Raw genomic sequence first — 14,559 nt, 5'->3', positions numbered from 1 at the left:
TAATAATCGCTCCACCCAAGGTCCAATTCTTAACTTGTCAATTACCTCCAGCCACATTCAGGGATATGTGGAGAAGCACACTCTGAGCTTCCCAGTGTGGTGTCATTCATTGAGTACTCTCCTGTCTGGTTCCTTCTTCCAGGTTTACATTCCATCTGCCATTGATCCACCCATATGACCATTCCTTCTGTATCTTCCTGCAACATAAGGTCTTCCTCCTCAATGCCAATCACCTGGCCAATCAGTGTATCAAACACAAACTTACTTATCACAACTCCCACCTCCTCTACCCACCTCCCTGCAGATTTCATGTACGCCATTTATGAATACCACAAACAATAAGGGACAGAGCACTGATCCCTGTGGTACACTAGGGGACACTGGTCTCCAGTCACACAAGCAGCCTTCTCCCACCACCCTCTGTCTCCGGACACTAAGACATCTTTTGTTATAACTTGTCAAGTTATCCTTGATACTGTGAGACTTCACTATATTTTTCAGTTTCCCATGTGGAACTTTGTCAAAGGCCTTGCTGAAAAATTAAATAAGCGACCTCCTCAAACTAATTCAATGCAATTCATTAGATGTGACTTCCCTCTGATAAAGTCATGATGATTATCCCTGATCTAACCTTGCCACTCTGATTGGAGTTCAATTTTCTCCTTCCATATTTTCTCCTGTAGTTTCCCTAACAATGATCTGACACTCGCTTGTCTATAATTCCCTGATCTATCTCTACCACCCTTACTGTAAAGTGGAATCATATTAGCTGTTCTCCAGTTCTCTGGCACCTCCCCTATGGTCAGATTCTAATTCAAAATTTCAGTTAGGGTCTTTCCTCCTTTGACCCCGACAACAGCCTGTGATACAATTCATCCAGACCGGGGGATTGGTCCAATTTTATACCGGACAAAGCCTCAAATCCCTGCTCGTATTTTACGTCAATCTGTTCAATAACTTTCCAGTCCATCTTCTCGAATTCTGTACCTGCATCCTCCTTCTACCAAGTAAAACAGATGTGAAGGTCTCATGTAACAATCCATCAATGTTCACCAGCTTCACACACAGATTGCCCCTTTGGTTTCTAATGGACAGTAATTGTTGGCTGATTATTCTATTCTACTTGTACGTGTAGAATATCGTGGGATTCTCGCTAATCTCGCCTGTTTGCACTTCTCCGTGTCCCTCTGTTATTCAGTCCCCTCGATATTTCTAAGTTTCACTATAATCCCCTTTTGAAACTCAAGATCACAGGCTGAGTTTCCCCATCAGACAATCTTGCCATCTTATGGATTAATCTGGATAATACCTTTTGCAGTTCCTGTGTAGTCAGTATATTAAATCTTAGATTGGGACTCCAAACAGTGCACAATACTCTTAGTTTAGTCTCACCAAAACTCTGTGCAACTGGTGCACGATATGTTCTAAATTGCAATTACATTCACATGAATATAAACCTAATTTTAACTGTCCCGTTTGCATGTATTTTTCCCAATACCTTGCGCTTTAATTTTTTTTATGAGCTGACTGTGTGAGTTCTTAAAACATTGCTCCTGAATATCCAACTATACGTTATCCATTGGTTCCTCATTGCTTATGTCTACAAGAATCATCTTCAAACCATTCAAAAAATGTTTGCCACTTATGGCTTTCATTTCATCGATGCTTTATCATACTCCCCGGTTTTGCCATTACCTTCGAGATATCTAGCAGCACGTTTTTTGTAATTGAGTCCAACAGACACCCGATTGCGGATGACAAGTTAACTAGTCCGTAGTTCACCGCTCACTATCGTCATCCTTTCTTAAACTTACTTAGAACCTTCACCTTATTCAGATTGGCTAAATGCCTTTCAGTAATGTATAGGAAAATAACATGAAAATCCGGAATGCAATCAATATGTCTATTGCTGCTTCATCTGAAATTCTTGTATGAACTACATCTGGTCTGTCAGATTTATCAGTACTCAATCCGGCTATCTTTTCAATGACGACCTAATCCCTGATATGAATGAGCTTTGACTTTACTTACACAAGTCCCATGGTCTCTTGGTATTTCTGGGAGAATTTCTGGATATTCTTCCTTGAAGATGGACACAAAAATAACTGTTTCTCTTCCCTGTGATTTCTCTGTTATCTACAATAAATGATCTTGTCTGCACACTCACTGTCCCACATTTGACCTTGTTTTTGATTTTGTTTCATACATTGACAGAAGCTTTTTAGCAGTCTTTTGCTTTTCTTATGTTTGCATGATTTACGTTTTTGATTTTCTTCTCAGTTTCTTGGTCATCCTTTAGTGGGCCTTACATTTCTCTGAATCCACTGGCTTACTACAACTGGTGGCATTTTTCTAAGCTGCCTCCTTTGATTTAATAAGGAGAGAAAGGTGGGGCTGATGGGATGGAAGGTGGACACAGAGGAACATTCAAAATGGCGGTGCTGAGTTGCAAGTTTGGACTGGGATAAGATGGGGTTTGGGGAAATGGGGAAACTGGTGAAATCCACCATGATCCCTTGTGGTTGGAGGATCCCAAAGCAGAAGATGAGGCTTTCTTACTCCAGGTTTCTGGTGGTTAGGGAGTGGCAATGGAGCAGGCCCAGAACCCTCATGTCCTTGGCAGAGTGGGAAGGGGAGTTAATGTGTTCAGCCACAAGACGGTGGAGTTGGTCAATGTGGCTGTCCCAGGAATATTCTCTGAAATGATCCACAAGTTGGCGTCCTGTCTCTCCAATGTAGAGAAGACCACATTGGGTGTAATGGATGCAATCGATGAGGCGTTCTATCTCCGTTCATCACCTATCACGTTCAACCCCACCTTCATCTATCGCATTCCCAGCTCCCACCCCTTTGCCACACCACCTTTTCATTCATCCCCCAGCCCCCTTCGTCCACAAGCCTCATTCCTGATGATGGGCTTATGACCAAAACATCGATTCTCTGTTCGTAGTATCCTGCCTGATTGTGCTTTTCCTGCACCATACTCTTCGACTCTGATATCCAGCGTCTGCAGTCCCCACTTCCTCCTCACACCTTCATGGCTTGCATGACTCCGATTTATAACGGTTACTTCGAATAAAACAAAAAATGCCGTGTTCTCAAAGATCATAAAAGAAAACCAATGCATTGTGGTCACTGGTCCCACTGGTGGGTGGCACGTTGGCACAGTGGTTAGCACTGCTGCCTCACAGCGCCAGAGACCCGGGTTGAATTCCCGCCTCAGGCAACTGTCTGTGTGGAGTTTGCACATTGTCCCCGTGTCTGCATGGGTTTCCTCCGGATGCTCCCGTTTCCTCTCACAGCCAAAAATCTACAGGTTAGGTGAATTGGCCAAGCTAAATTGCCGGTAGTGCTGGTTGAAAGAGTAAATGTAGGGGAATGGGTCTGGGTGGGTTGATCTTCGGAGGTTCGGTGTGGATTTGTTAGGCCAAAGGGCCAGTTTCCACACTGTAAGTAATCTAATCTAATGAAAGGTCCTTTACAGCAAAGTTTTCAATTAGCTCTTCTGATCATCCAACACCAATTCATAAATAACCTGATCTCGAGCTCGGTGCTTGACATTCAGTTAATACAAACCATTTCACACATGCTCATGAGATCCATTTTTCCCAGCATTCGCATTCAATTGGGTTAACACTGCTGAGACAGAATTTAAACAGTACATTATTACTGCAGTAGCCACAAACCTGTAGGTCTTATTTTCCTGTTTTATAACATACCCAGCATTTGTATTGCAGCTTTCACTTTGATATACAACTCCTATCAATGTTTGCTTCTCCTTGATGTTTCTGTGCTCCACCTTATTAGATTCTGTAGAATCTGAGCGACGTGTGCTCTGTGTAAATTAATGTTAGAGATTATCTCGCCACATCATTTATGCTCTTCTTCAGATCTCCTTTTATACTGGTAGAGTAGAGAAGGACAATGATCTTTCAACAATGCTGTGTATTTCCCCAGCCAGCTGAGACTGCTGTAACCTGGGTGGGGACCTTACAGCAGGTTGCTAAAGCATTGCTGCAGCTGTACAGGATCTTAGTGAGATCACATCTGGATTAATGTGTACAGATTTAATCTCCTCAATGAGGGACGGATATTGTTACATTTGAAGCAGCTCAGAGATTTTTTCCTCAACTGATGCCTGTAATGAAGGTATTAACCCATAAGGAAAGGATGATCAGGTTGTGTTTAGAAGAATGAAAGATGATCATATTTTTACATCGAACAGCGGAAGGAGTCAGCAATACAAGCCAATTACACAATAAATGGAGTAATCCATTCCACTTCTCCAGCTTGATACACAGGAACAGCAGAAGGATATTCACGCCTTCGACCCTTTTACACCAGAACAGGACAAGGGTATTCAGTCCTGGAGCTTGATGTCAGGTTACAGGAGGAGGACAATCAGCCCCTCGAGTCAAAGCACTGGACCCAGAATAGGCCATGCTGCACCAGTATTTTGTTACACAGCAACAGGATCAGTCCATCAGCCTCCTCAAGTCTGTAACACAGGAACTGGAAGAGGCCAGACAATGACTGGAGATTTGTTACACTGGGATAACAGGAAGTCATTCAGCCCCTGCGATCCTTTGTGGGGGAATTGGATAAGGATACAAAGTATCGGGGACATTTTCTTCGTAAGGAAGTTGGAGGTAATTCTGACACATGTCTGTTGTGTGAGAACAGGAGAAGACCAATCACTCCCTCAATCCCGTCTCATGGATACATGAGGAGACTGTTCAGTATCTCCAGCCTGTATTGGAGAAGTATGAGAAGACCCATCTTGCCTCAAAATGTTGCACAGCAACAGGAAGATTCCATAATCCCACAACCCTCTAACACATCAACAGGAGGAGGTCATTCTGGCCATAGAGATGAGAATATCGGAAAACCAGAAAGACGTCAGCCCATCAATTTTGTAGACCAGCAGGATGATGAATCCATTCAGCCACACATACCCCTTACACAGCAATTGGAGCAGATCCTTTAAAAACGTGTGCCCGTTAAACTGGAATTCAAAGAAAACGTAAAGGTTTTCAAAAGGGAAGAACTTATAATAACTTTATAAATTATGTTAAAGCACAACGATAAAACTATTGTAATTTAAGGGAAATTATTAGAATCTGTTGTTGAGGACATTTGCAAAGTTAAACCACAATCCATCAGAGTCAACACAGTTTTACGAAGGATTAACCGAATATGAATTGTTTGCTTGAGTTACTTAAGGGCGTGACAAACAAGTTTGATAGTAGGCTTCCTAGAGATGGAATGTATCTTGTCTTCCTGAAGGTATCGGATATGTCGCTTCTCCAAAGAGTAAGTGGTAAGATCAGAGAACATGGGTTTAGGAGTAATTTATTAGTTTGGATGGAGGATTGGTTAACCAACAAAATACAGTCAGATGGAATAAATGTGTCATTTTCTTTTGGAAAATGCAATTTGTGGAATGCCAGAGATTTCAGTACTCATGTCTCAACTATTTACCCTGGATATTATTACTGGGTTGACGGGATAGAAAATACTATTTTCAGAGGACTCTAACATTGGTGGGAAATTACTTCAGAATGAAGATGGAAGAGATATAAAAATAAATATGAATAGGTTGGTTGAATGGTCATAATTTAGCAATGAAAATTAAATTGGATAAGTATGGGTTATTCAAGTTGGCCTGCATAATAGAAAGGCAAATTATTATCTAAATGTAGAGAGACTTCACAGTGTTGAGGAGCAGAGGGATATCGATGTCCACTTGCATATCAAAGAACACCTGCATGCGGGTACTTCAAGTAATGAGAAATGCAATCATAATTTCAATGTTTGTTTGGAAAATGACAGAGTAGAAAGGCAGAGTGTGTTACTGTAGCGATGCAAGGCATTCGCGAGGCTGCAACTGGTGTACAGTTTAGGTGCCCTGACTTGTGGAAGTGTGCATTTGCATTGGAGGTAATTCAGAAGAGGTTCATTAGATTGATTCCAGAGATGAAACGGTTATCGAATGAAGAGAAATTGATCAGTTAAGGCCGATATTCTCAAGTTTATAAGAATGAAAGGAGATCTCATTGAGATCTGCAAAATGTTAAGAGTAATTGAAAATGTAGATGTGGAGTGGATATTTTCTCATGTGGCGCAATCTACAGCAAGAGCACAGCGTTTTAGGATTGAGAGATGGCAAGAAAGTGGAACAGAGGCTGCAATGACACCAGCCATGATTGTATTCAATGGTGGAGCAGAGATGATATCCGCCATGTTTGTATTCAATGGCAGAGCAGAGATGACATCAGCCATGTTTGTATTCAATAGCGATGCAGGTTGGAGGGGCCGAATACCGACTGATGCTCCTCGTTCTTATTCAGCCCTTCGAATGTGTTACACAGGAATGGGGAACGACGTGTTATCAAACAGGAAGCAGGCACTACGGAAAAATCAGTCTAAAGAGTTGGACTTGACGTAAAATGTTGAGTCATATAGCGACCACCGTTGGGTCCTCAACTATTTACAATCTATATCAATGATCAGGGGGATGGAACAGATGTGCTGATACTGAGTTTGGTGATGTTTCTGTGATAAGAAAGAGATTACATTATCAAGAGAGAGTGGAGAGTCTGCAAATAGATACAGAGTGGAAAAAGCAATGGATCATAGTTTGCCAGGTGGAATATAACATGATGTAACCTGTAATTTCATTTACAGGAATAATAAAAGGCAGTATGTAACTGAAATGGAGGGGGATTACAGGACATAATGATACTGTGTACTAGGGGATTCACTCAGATCCGTTCAGACATGGGAGGTTTTGCTCCATCCCTGATCGTCTGCTCATTGACGCTCCAAGTGACGCCATTGCTCTCCGTACACATGAATATTTTGTTGTGGTTTGTTGGTGGTGGGATGATGTTTCGAAATGTGTATCAAGGGGAAGGCCTTTATCCAACATACATGCATTCCTTTCTTATCGTCTTTGCAGACTCGAGGACGATAAGATTGGCTGCTTCCTTCTGAATGAAGGAACTGTGGCTGATGTCAGGACAGAGGTATTCATCAACATGATGCACTGTGCATGGACACACTGTAACATTAATAGAGAGAGAGCTCCTTCAGTTCCTCTACCTCTCCCCATTGACATGGGTACTCCGCAGATGCCATGTACACCATCGGGAATTCCACTATACTGGGAAAATAAGGATACACCCGGTAGCTCACTGCTGTGGGAGAAACAATGTATTTACCTCATCCATCATATACATCCTCCATCACCGAATGGTGACATTGATATTGAGATACTGGGAGATGATGGATCTGTCACCCATTACTTCCTGGAATGTTGCAGATCATAGAAGCTGAATAAAACTGTGACCGTAACAGTCACTGGCAGCACCATCCTCCCCCTGGTGTGAAGCTGCAGTTCGTGTTGAAGGAATTAACACAATTCTGTAACCAGCCAGTTGTTCAGTCAGGGACCCCTCGCACTCGGATCCTGAGTTAAGTGGAACTTGGGAAGCTGTTCCTGGAAAACCCGGGGTGGATACAGCAGATCCCTTTCCCCACTCACACTCACTGCGTGGTTTCAGAGCTTCCCCTCTCCGCAGCCTCTTCGCCATTTGTTGTTCATGTTGCAGGCTCAGATGCTGCAACTACCCGTCCCCATGCTCCATCGAGTTGGGTCACCAAATCCTCAGCTCTCCTAGAATGTCTGAGGTGGGTCACAGCACAACCTCCAGCAAAACATCCCCAGCCCCTCCACTAAATTTTCAATTACAGGAGTCAGTCACGAACCACGCGGATACAAGTGTTGTGGACCAGACCAGAACCCCGCTTAGACCTAAACCTTTCTTTATTTTGAATACAGATGGGAAGTGTGCGTACCAGATATGTTGTGACTGGACAAATCACTCGACATTAAGCAAAGTATAATCTATTCAAATGCATGAGTTAAAATGCAATCAAGCAAAAGAACATTTTGGGATAGCTTGTGTATAAACACTTACACAAACAATAGACACTGTACCTTCTTGGTTTACACAGCTTGGCACAAAGATATATTTAAATACAGATCCTTACAGCAGTTTTCCAATCCAGGGGGAAACAACATCAACAGAGATCTCAGAGAGAAAAGCAGCTAGGGATCATGTATTGAAGCTTCCATCCCTTCTGGGATCCCTAGCAGCTTCTGAATGCTGCAACTAAAAACAAAACGAGAAAACCTGGTCTGGGAGAGCTTGCCACTGCCCTTCCATTGTTACCACCGTTTTAACAAAACTTAAAGGCTTTCTCAGTTATTTACTTAAACTGTTTTCAGACAGCAGTTCTGCACCTCTGGCGTTGTCAGATCAGCTGAAATGGTTTGTTACATCAAATTCTGAATCTGCTTGAGAGAACACCACAAACAACATAAACTGGGACAAGATGACCGCCCAGCATGGAGAGCTGTGCAGAGCAGGCCAGTGTGTTGCTCAGTAAACTGCACTATCTGCTCAGCATAGAGAGTATTGCAAAGTATCATATGCTAACTATATTCACATCAGATTACTACAATGACTACAATGAGAAGATTTGTTGTGTGTGTTCAGCAGAGACTGAGAGAGAGTGTGTGCGCGTGCGCGATTGGCGTGGTTGCGAAACTCATTGTTTGAGAAGGAACGCACATGGAGGAAACTATTTTAAATATGAACAACTGGCAGGCTTTTTGTTAATCGACGGAGGGAGAACGAGAGAAGTTTCATGGACAGACACGGTAAAGTGTTTGGGAATGTCAAAATAAAGGCATTGCCAGACAAAACAGCAATATACATCGGCGTGCACATGTATGACAGATGGATGGGTGTTTGGTGTGAGATCGAATCAGATTTGCTTTGGCAGGTTTGAAGCCGGGAGTGTCAGCAGCAGATTATTGGCTTTCTTAGACTGTATTTCATAGCTCAAGGTTCAAACAGTAGATGGAATAAACCAGTGAGATATATTCTGGAGTGGTGAGTATTTCAAGTTAGAAATGGTCAGGATATGGTGTCATAAATCAGCTCATGGTCAAAGGAATGCCCTACAGTTGTGACTTGACTGCTTCAGGGGCAGTTATTGGCCAGGGGTGGGATGGAAACAGTGGAAGGAAGTGGAGTTTGTAACCAGAACAGTAGAGAGTGACCTTCATGCTCTTAATATTTAAATAACAAGGGCCATGATACAATAAATTGTAGTTCTCCGCTGGAACTATGCAAGTCAACATAGAGACCCATGAGTAACAATGTCAGAGCAAAGTTAAAAATCACACAACACCAGGTTATAGTCCAACAGGTTTAATTGGAAGCATACTAGCTTTCGGAGCGACGCTCCTTCATTAGGTGATTGTGAAGGAACGTCGCTCCGAAAGCTAGTGTGCTTCCAATTAAACCTGTTGGACTATAATCTGGTGTTGTGTGATTTTTAACTTTGTACACCTCAGTCCAACACCGGCATCTCCACATAATGTCAGAGCAGAGAGGGAGACAGTAATTGAATACATTTATTGATGTAGTTAGTAGTGGTCTGGAGAGTGAAAATCTGGATTAAGAGTTTCAACAGGAACAATAATAGTGACAGGAAGTGTAGAGTATATAAAAGAACAGTAGTACAGTCATATCCGGTTTATAGAACAACAAAATCTGGACAGTGACACTTCCCAGGAACACCAACGATAGCCAGGAAGGGATAATAAAAATATTGAATAACGAGAAGAGTGCAGTAGATCCGTAATGATAATGACCACCAATAAAATGCAGAAAGATACCAATCATAATTGGATAAACTCCTGTCTATTGTTGGAACTTGCCAGTCTAATGTTCCAGGTTCTGATCAATTGTAGGAGCATTCCAGTCGAATGTTCTCAGATACTGATCTCTCCGCGACCTCTCCCCGGATTTGCTGATCCCTGTCAGTGCTGTCGGTGATCCCCCCGCCCATGTTATGGGATAACACATTGAACGGCACTGATTTATCATTAAAAGATGGAAACCCTCAACTGGGATAATTAGAATCCATGGAGGTTGACATTAATCACAGTCACTGAACAAACACTGGGAAACCGAGCAAAGGCTATGACAACGGATGAATGGGCACCATACAATAATCAACAGACAGGAGTGTTTCCTTCCAGTTGTGGAACACTTCAGTGATCTTGGACATTATACCTCGGACCTTCTGGTGACCATTCTTCAAGGTGGACTTCGGGACAGGCAGCAGCGAACAGTGGCCGAGCAGAGGATGATAACTAATTTCGGTACCCATAGGGAGGGCCTCAACCGGGACATTGGGTTCATGTCACACTACAAGGTGACCACCATTGCACTGTACACACACATACACACACACAGGCACTCCTATACACACACAGACATACGGTCACACATGTATACAGACACGCACACATACACTCACACACACCCTTACAGACACCCACAATCACACATCCGATCAGTCTACACTCATGCACACACGTATACACTCTCTCTCACTGATAACCAAACCCCCCCCACCCCAGCCACGCACGCACACTCCCACACTCACACATACCCCCCTCACAGATTTAAGACACTCTACATCACTACACACATATGTAAACTCCCTCTCACACTCACAACCCCCAACCAAGACAAACACACACAGAGAAAAAGACACACATGCACATATATATTTTGTGGGGAGAATTTGTACTTGCAGAGTTACATTGTACTTTCCTCAAAAACTACATGAATTCATGTAAAACTCTGTTACCTCACTTTTCAGATTAGAATCAATCTAAACATCATGGTACAGACAGAGAACACAGGGGACTAACACCTTCAACATATTGTCCAGCTAACACTCATTGTTACAGTTAACCTGAGAATGCAACTTTTAAAAAAAAGTTTTGTGATTTATACATGAAAGAAGTAAAACTATCATGGCAATCGAACAGATGAAAGACTCAACAGACAATCAAGGTATTTTTCAATGTATAATATCAGTTACATCACACTGTAAATATTTGTTATAATTCAGTGCCTTAGAAGTGTGTCGTCCACTATCACCTGATGAAGGAGCGGCTAATATGCTCCCAATTAAACTTGTTGGACTATAACCTGGTGCTGTGTGATTTTTAACTTTGTACACCCCAGTCCAACACCGGCATCTACAAATCATGACTAAATAAACAGGCTCAGTTAACTGGTTCCACACATCACTTTTCATATCACTATATTAGGGAACATTTACTGGGTTTGGATGGAATGGACGAGGGTTGCTGAGGGATGGACCGTAAATCTTTAAATCTTTTTTTTTAAACTTATATATGAGAGCATTAACAGGACACTGCAGGGGTCTATCTAAGTCCCTCTCTGTTTATGAAAGGAGGCAATTATAAAACAACAGATCAGTTGCATAAAAAATATCAGGTGGGCACGTTTCTAGATACCTTAACACAAAGTATAATATTTATTGACCAGAGTGAGGATACTCCTGGTTTTAAGTGACCTGTTATCAAATCCTTTCATAATCTTGAGACAGAGGATTGAGATTGCTGCTCAGCAACTGGCCGAAGCAATTCTGTCCCTATGGACTTCTTACAAAGGGATAAGAGAAGGCCATTCAGCCCATATTAGCCTGTTGCTACTTGAAAAGGTGGAAATCTAGAATATTGGCCCATTTTGCCAACAGAATAATTCATACGAAGAGATGTGTCGCTGCAGCTGTATGAAGTGCTACTGAAAGGGTACCTGGAGTACATTGTGTTGTTTGTGTTTCTGTAACTGATGGACCTCCATCAGATACAGTGTAATGGCTGCTCGTACTCCACGGGTTGCTGTCTCATTTAATGTCTCGGATCTGTTACACAGGGACGGGAGGAGGCCCTTCAGTCTTTCCAGTCTATTACAGAGGGCCAGAGGAGCCCATTCAGCCTCTCGAGCCTGTTACAGAGGGGCAGGAAGTGTTTATTTAACTTTCAAGTCTGTTACGCATAAATATTAGTTTTAAATTAGTTGTGAAATAGGAAAGACCTGATGTAAACAGTAAAGTTCTAACTTTTAACAAGGTCAATTTTGAAAGTGTTAGGCGAGCACTGTGAAAGGCTGATTGGAATACCCTATGCACACGTAAAGGGATGGTTGAAAAATGCAAGGCCATCAAAACTTGGTTTCAGAGAGTCCAGAGCCAACGTGTTCCCATTAGTGAGAGGGGCAAGGCTGGTGGGTGCAAGGAGTACTGGATGGGTAGATATATTGATGCTCTGATCAAGGTAAGGAAGGAGGCATATGTCAGGTAAAAAGGGCTGAGATCAAGTGAATCCCGAGAGGTGTATAAGGACAACAAGGATATAGTCAACAGGGAAATCGGGCCAGAAAAATGTGGACAAGTAATGGCTTTAGAAATAGGGTTAACGATGCATTGAAGAAATTCTACAAATCCTTTAATGGCAAAAGATTACCGAGATAGAGAATAGAGCCCCTTAAAGATCAGTAAGGATACCTATGTCTGGAAACACATGAGATTGGAGGGATACCAAACAAGTACTTCTCCTCAGTATTTAATGTGGAGGAGGTTACCAGAGAGAATGAAGAAATATATAATGGTACCTTGAAAAGTGTCTATATTACATAGAGGTGTTGGACATTTTAAAACACATAAAGGTGAATAAATCCCTGGGACCTGAGCAGTTGTATCCCAGATGTTTGTGAGAAGCTAGGAAAGAGATTGCTCAGCATTTTGCTGACATATTTGTAACATTGATTTCCACAGGTGAGGTGTCAAAAGGCTGGAGGGCTGATAACATAGTGTCATTATTTAAGAAAACATGGTAGACTGGTTAGCAAGGTTAGACTGCCTGGAATCCAGGGGGAGCTCTCCATTTAGATTCAACGTTTTCTTGAATATTGGAGACAGGGCGTGACAGTGACAGTTGTTCACTAAACTTGGAGATCTGTGACCAGTGGCGTGCCACAAAGATCAATAGTGGGTCCACTGCCTTTTGTCACTCATACAAATCATTTGCATTTGAGCACCTGAAGTATGGTCAGTAAGTTTGTAGATAATCCCAAATTGTTTGGTGTAGTCGACAGTGAAGCATGATCTCTCAGACTATAATGGGACTTTGCCTGGTGAGCGGAGGAGTGACAGACGAAGTTATTTTAGTTAAATGCGATGTGTTGCATTTTGGCAAGACAAATAAAGGCAGGACATATGGATAGGGTTCTGTCGAAAGCTGCCAATTAAGGAGAACTCCATAGAAAGTATCGAATCACTACAGTGAGGAAGCAGGCTGTTCGGCCCATCGAGGCCAGACCGAACCTCTAAACAGTATCCCACTGGACAAACCCATCCCCTATCCCTCTGAGCTGCATTTCCCCTGGCTAATCCACCTCGCCTACACATTCCTGGGTACTATATGCAATTGAGCATGGCCAATCTACCCTTATCTGTATATCTTTATACTGTTGGAGGGAAACATGACATCCGGAGGAAACTCACACAGACACGGGGAGAATGTGCAAACACCACACAGTCAGTCATTCAAGGATGGAATTAAACCCTGTGCTCTGAAGCAGCAATGCTAGTCACTGAGCTACTGTGTCACCTTGTGGTGCAGGTTCTCCGTTCCTTGAAAGTGCCGTCACAGGTAGATAGTATAATGAAGAAGGCACTTGGTGATCTTCCCTTTATTAGTGCATGCTTTGTGTCTAAACATTTGCATGACATGTTGCATCTGTACAGGACATTGGTTTGGCCACTTTTGTAATATTGTCTTTAGTCCTAGTCACACTGCTGTCGGAAAGATGTTGTCAAACTTGAAAGGGTGCAGAAGAGACTTAACATAATGTTGCAGGTGTTGGATGCTTAGAGTTACAGGGAGAGTTTGAATACGCTGGGACTATTTTCAAGTGTTGAGGCTGAGGGATGATATTAAATAGTTTTACAAAATCATAAAGGGCATAGATAAGGTAAACGGTCAACGTCTTTTCCCAGGATAGGCGAGTCCAAAATTAGAAGACAAATGTTTAGGGTGAGACAGGAAAGATTTAAAAAGGGACATGAGGGACAACATTTTCACACAGAGAGTGTTGTGTGTGTGGAATGAACAGCCAAAAGAGGTGGTAGAGACAGGTACAGTTACAACATTTAAAAGGCATTTGGATGGATACATGCATGGGAATTATTTAGGGTGTTCGAGGTGAGCTGCTGGGATGGATTGAGGATTGGCTGTCTAACAGAAGGCAGAGAGTTGGGATAAAAGGTTCTTTTTCAGAATGACAGCCGGTGACGAGCGGTGTCCCGCAGGGTTCGGTGCTGGGGCCACAGCTGTTCGCATTATATATTAACGATTTGGATGAGGGAACCGGGGGCATTCTAGCGAAGTTTGCCGATGATACGAAGTTAGGTGGACAGGCAGGTAGTACTGAGGAAGTGGGGAGGCTGCAGAAGGATCTTGACAGGTTGGGAGAGTGGTCCAGGAAATGGCAGATGGAATTTAACGTGAGCAAGTGCGAGGTCTTGCACTTTGGCAAAAAGAATAAAAGCATAGACTACTTTCTAAATGGTGAGAAAATTAATAAAGCCAAAGCA

The sequence above is a fragment of the Chiloscyllium plagiosum genome, unplaced genomic scaffold (assembly GCF_037043375.1).
Source record: "Chiloscyllium plagiosum isolate Xiang-an unplaced genomic scaffold, Cpla_swu_hap1 HiC_scaffold_37, whole genome shotgun sequence".
In the NCBI taxonomy this organism is placed as follows: domain Eukaryota; kingdom Metazoa; phylum Chordata; class Chondrichthyes; order Orectolobiformes; family Hemiscylliidae; genus Chiloscyllium; species Chiloscyllium plagiosum.
This window is presented reverse-complemented; position numbering follows the sequence as displayed.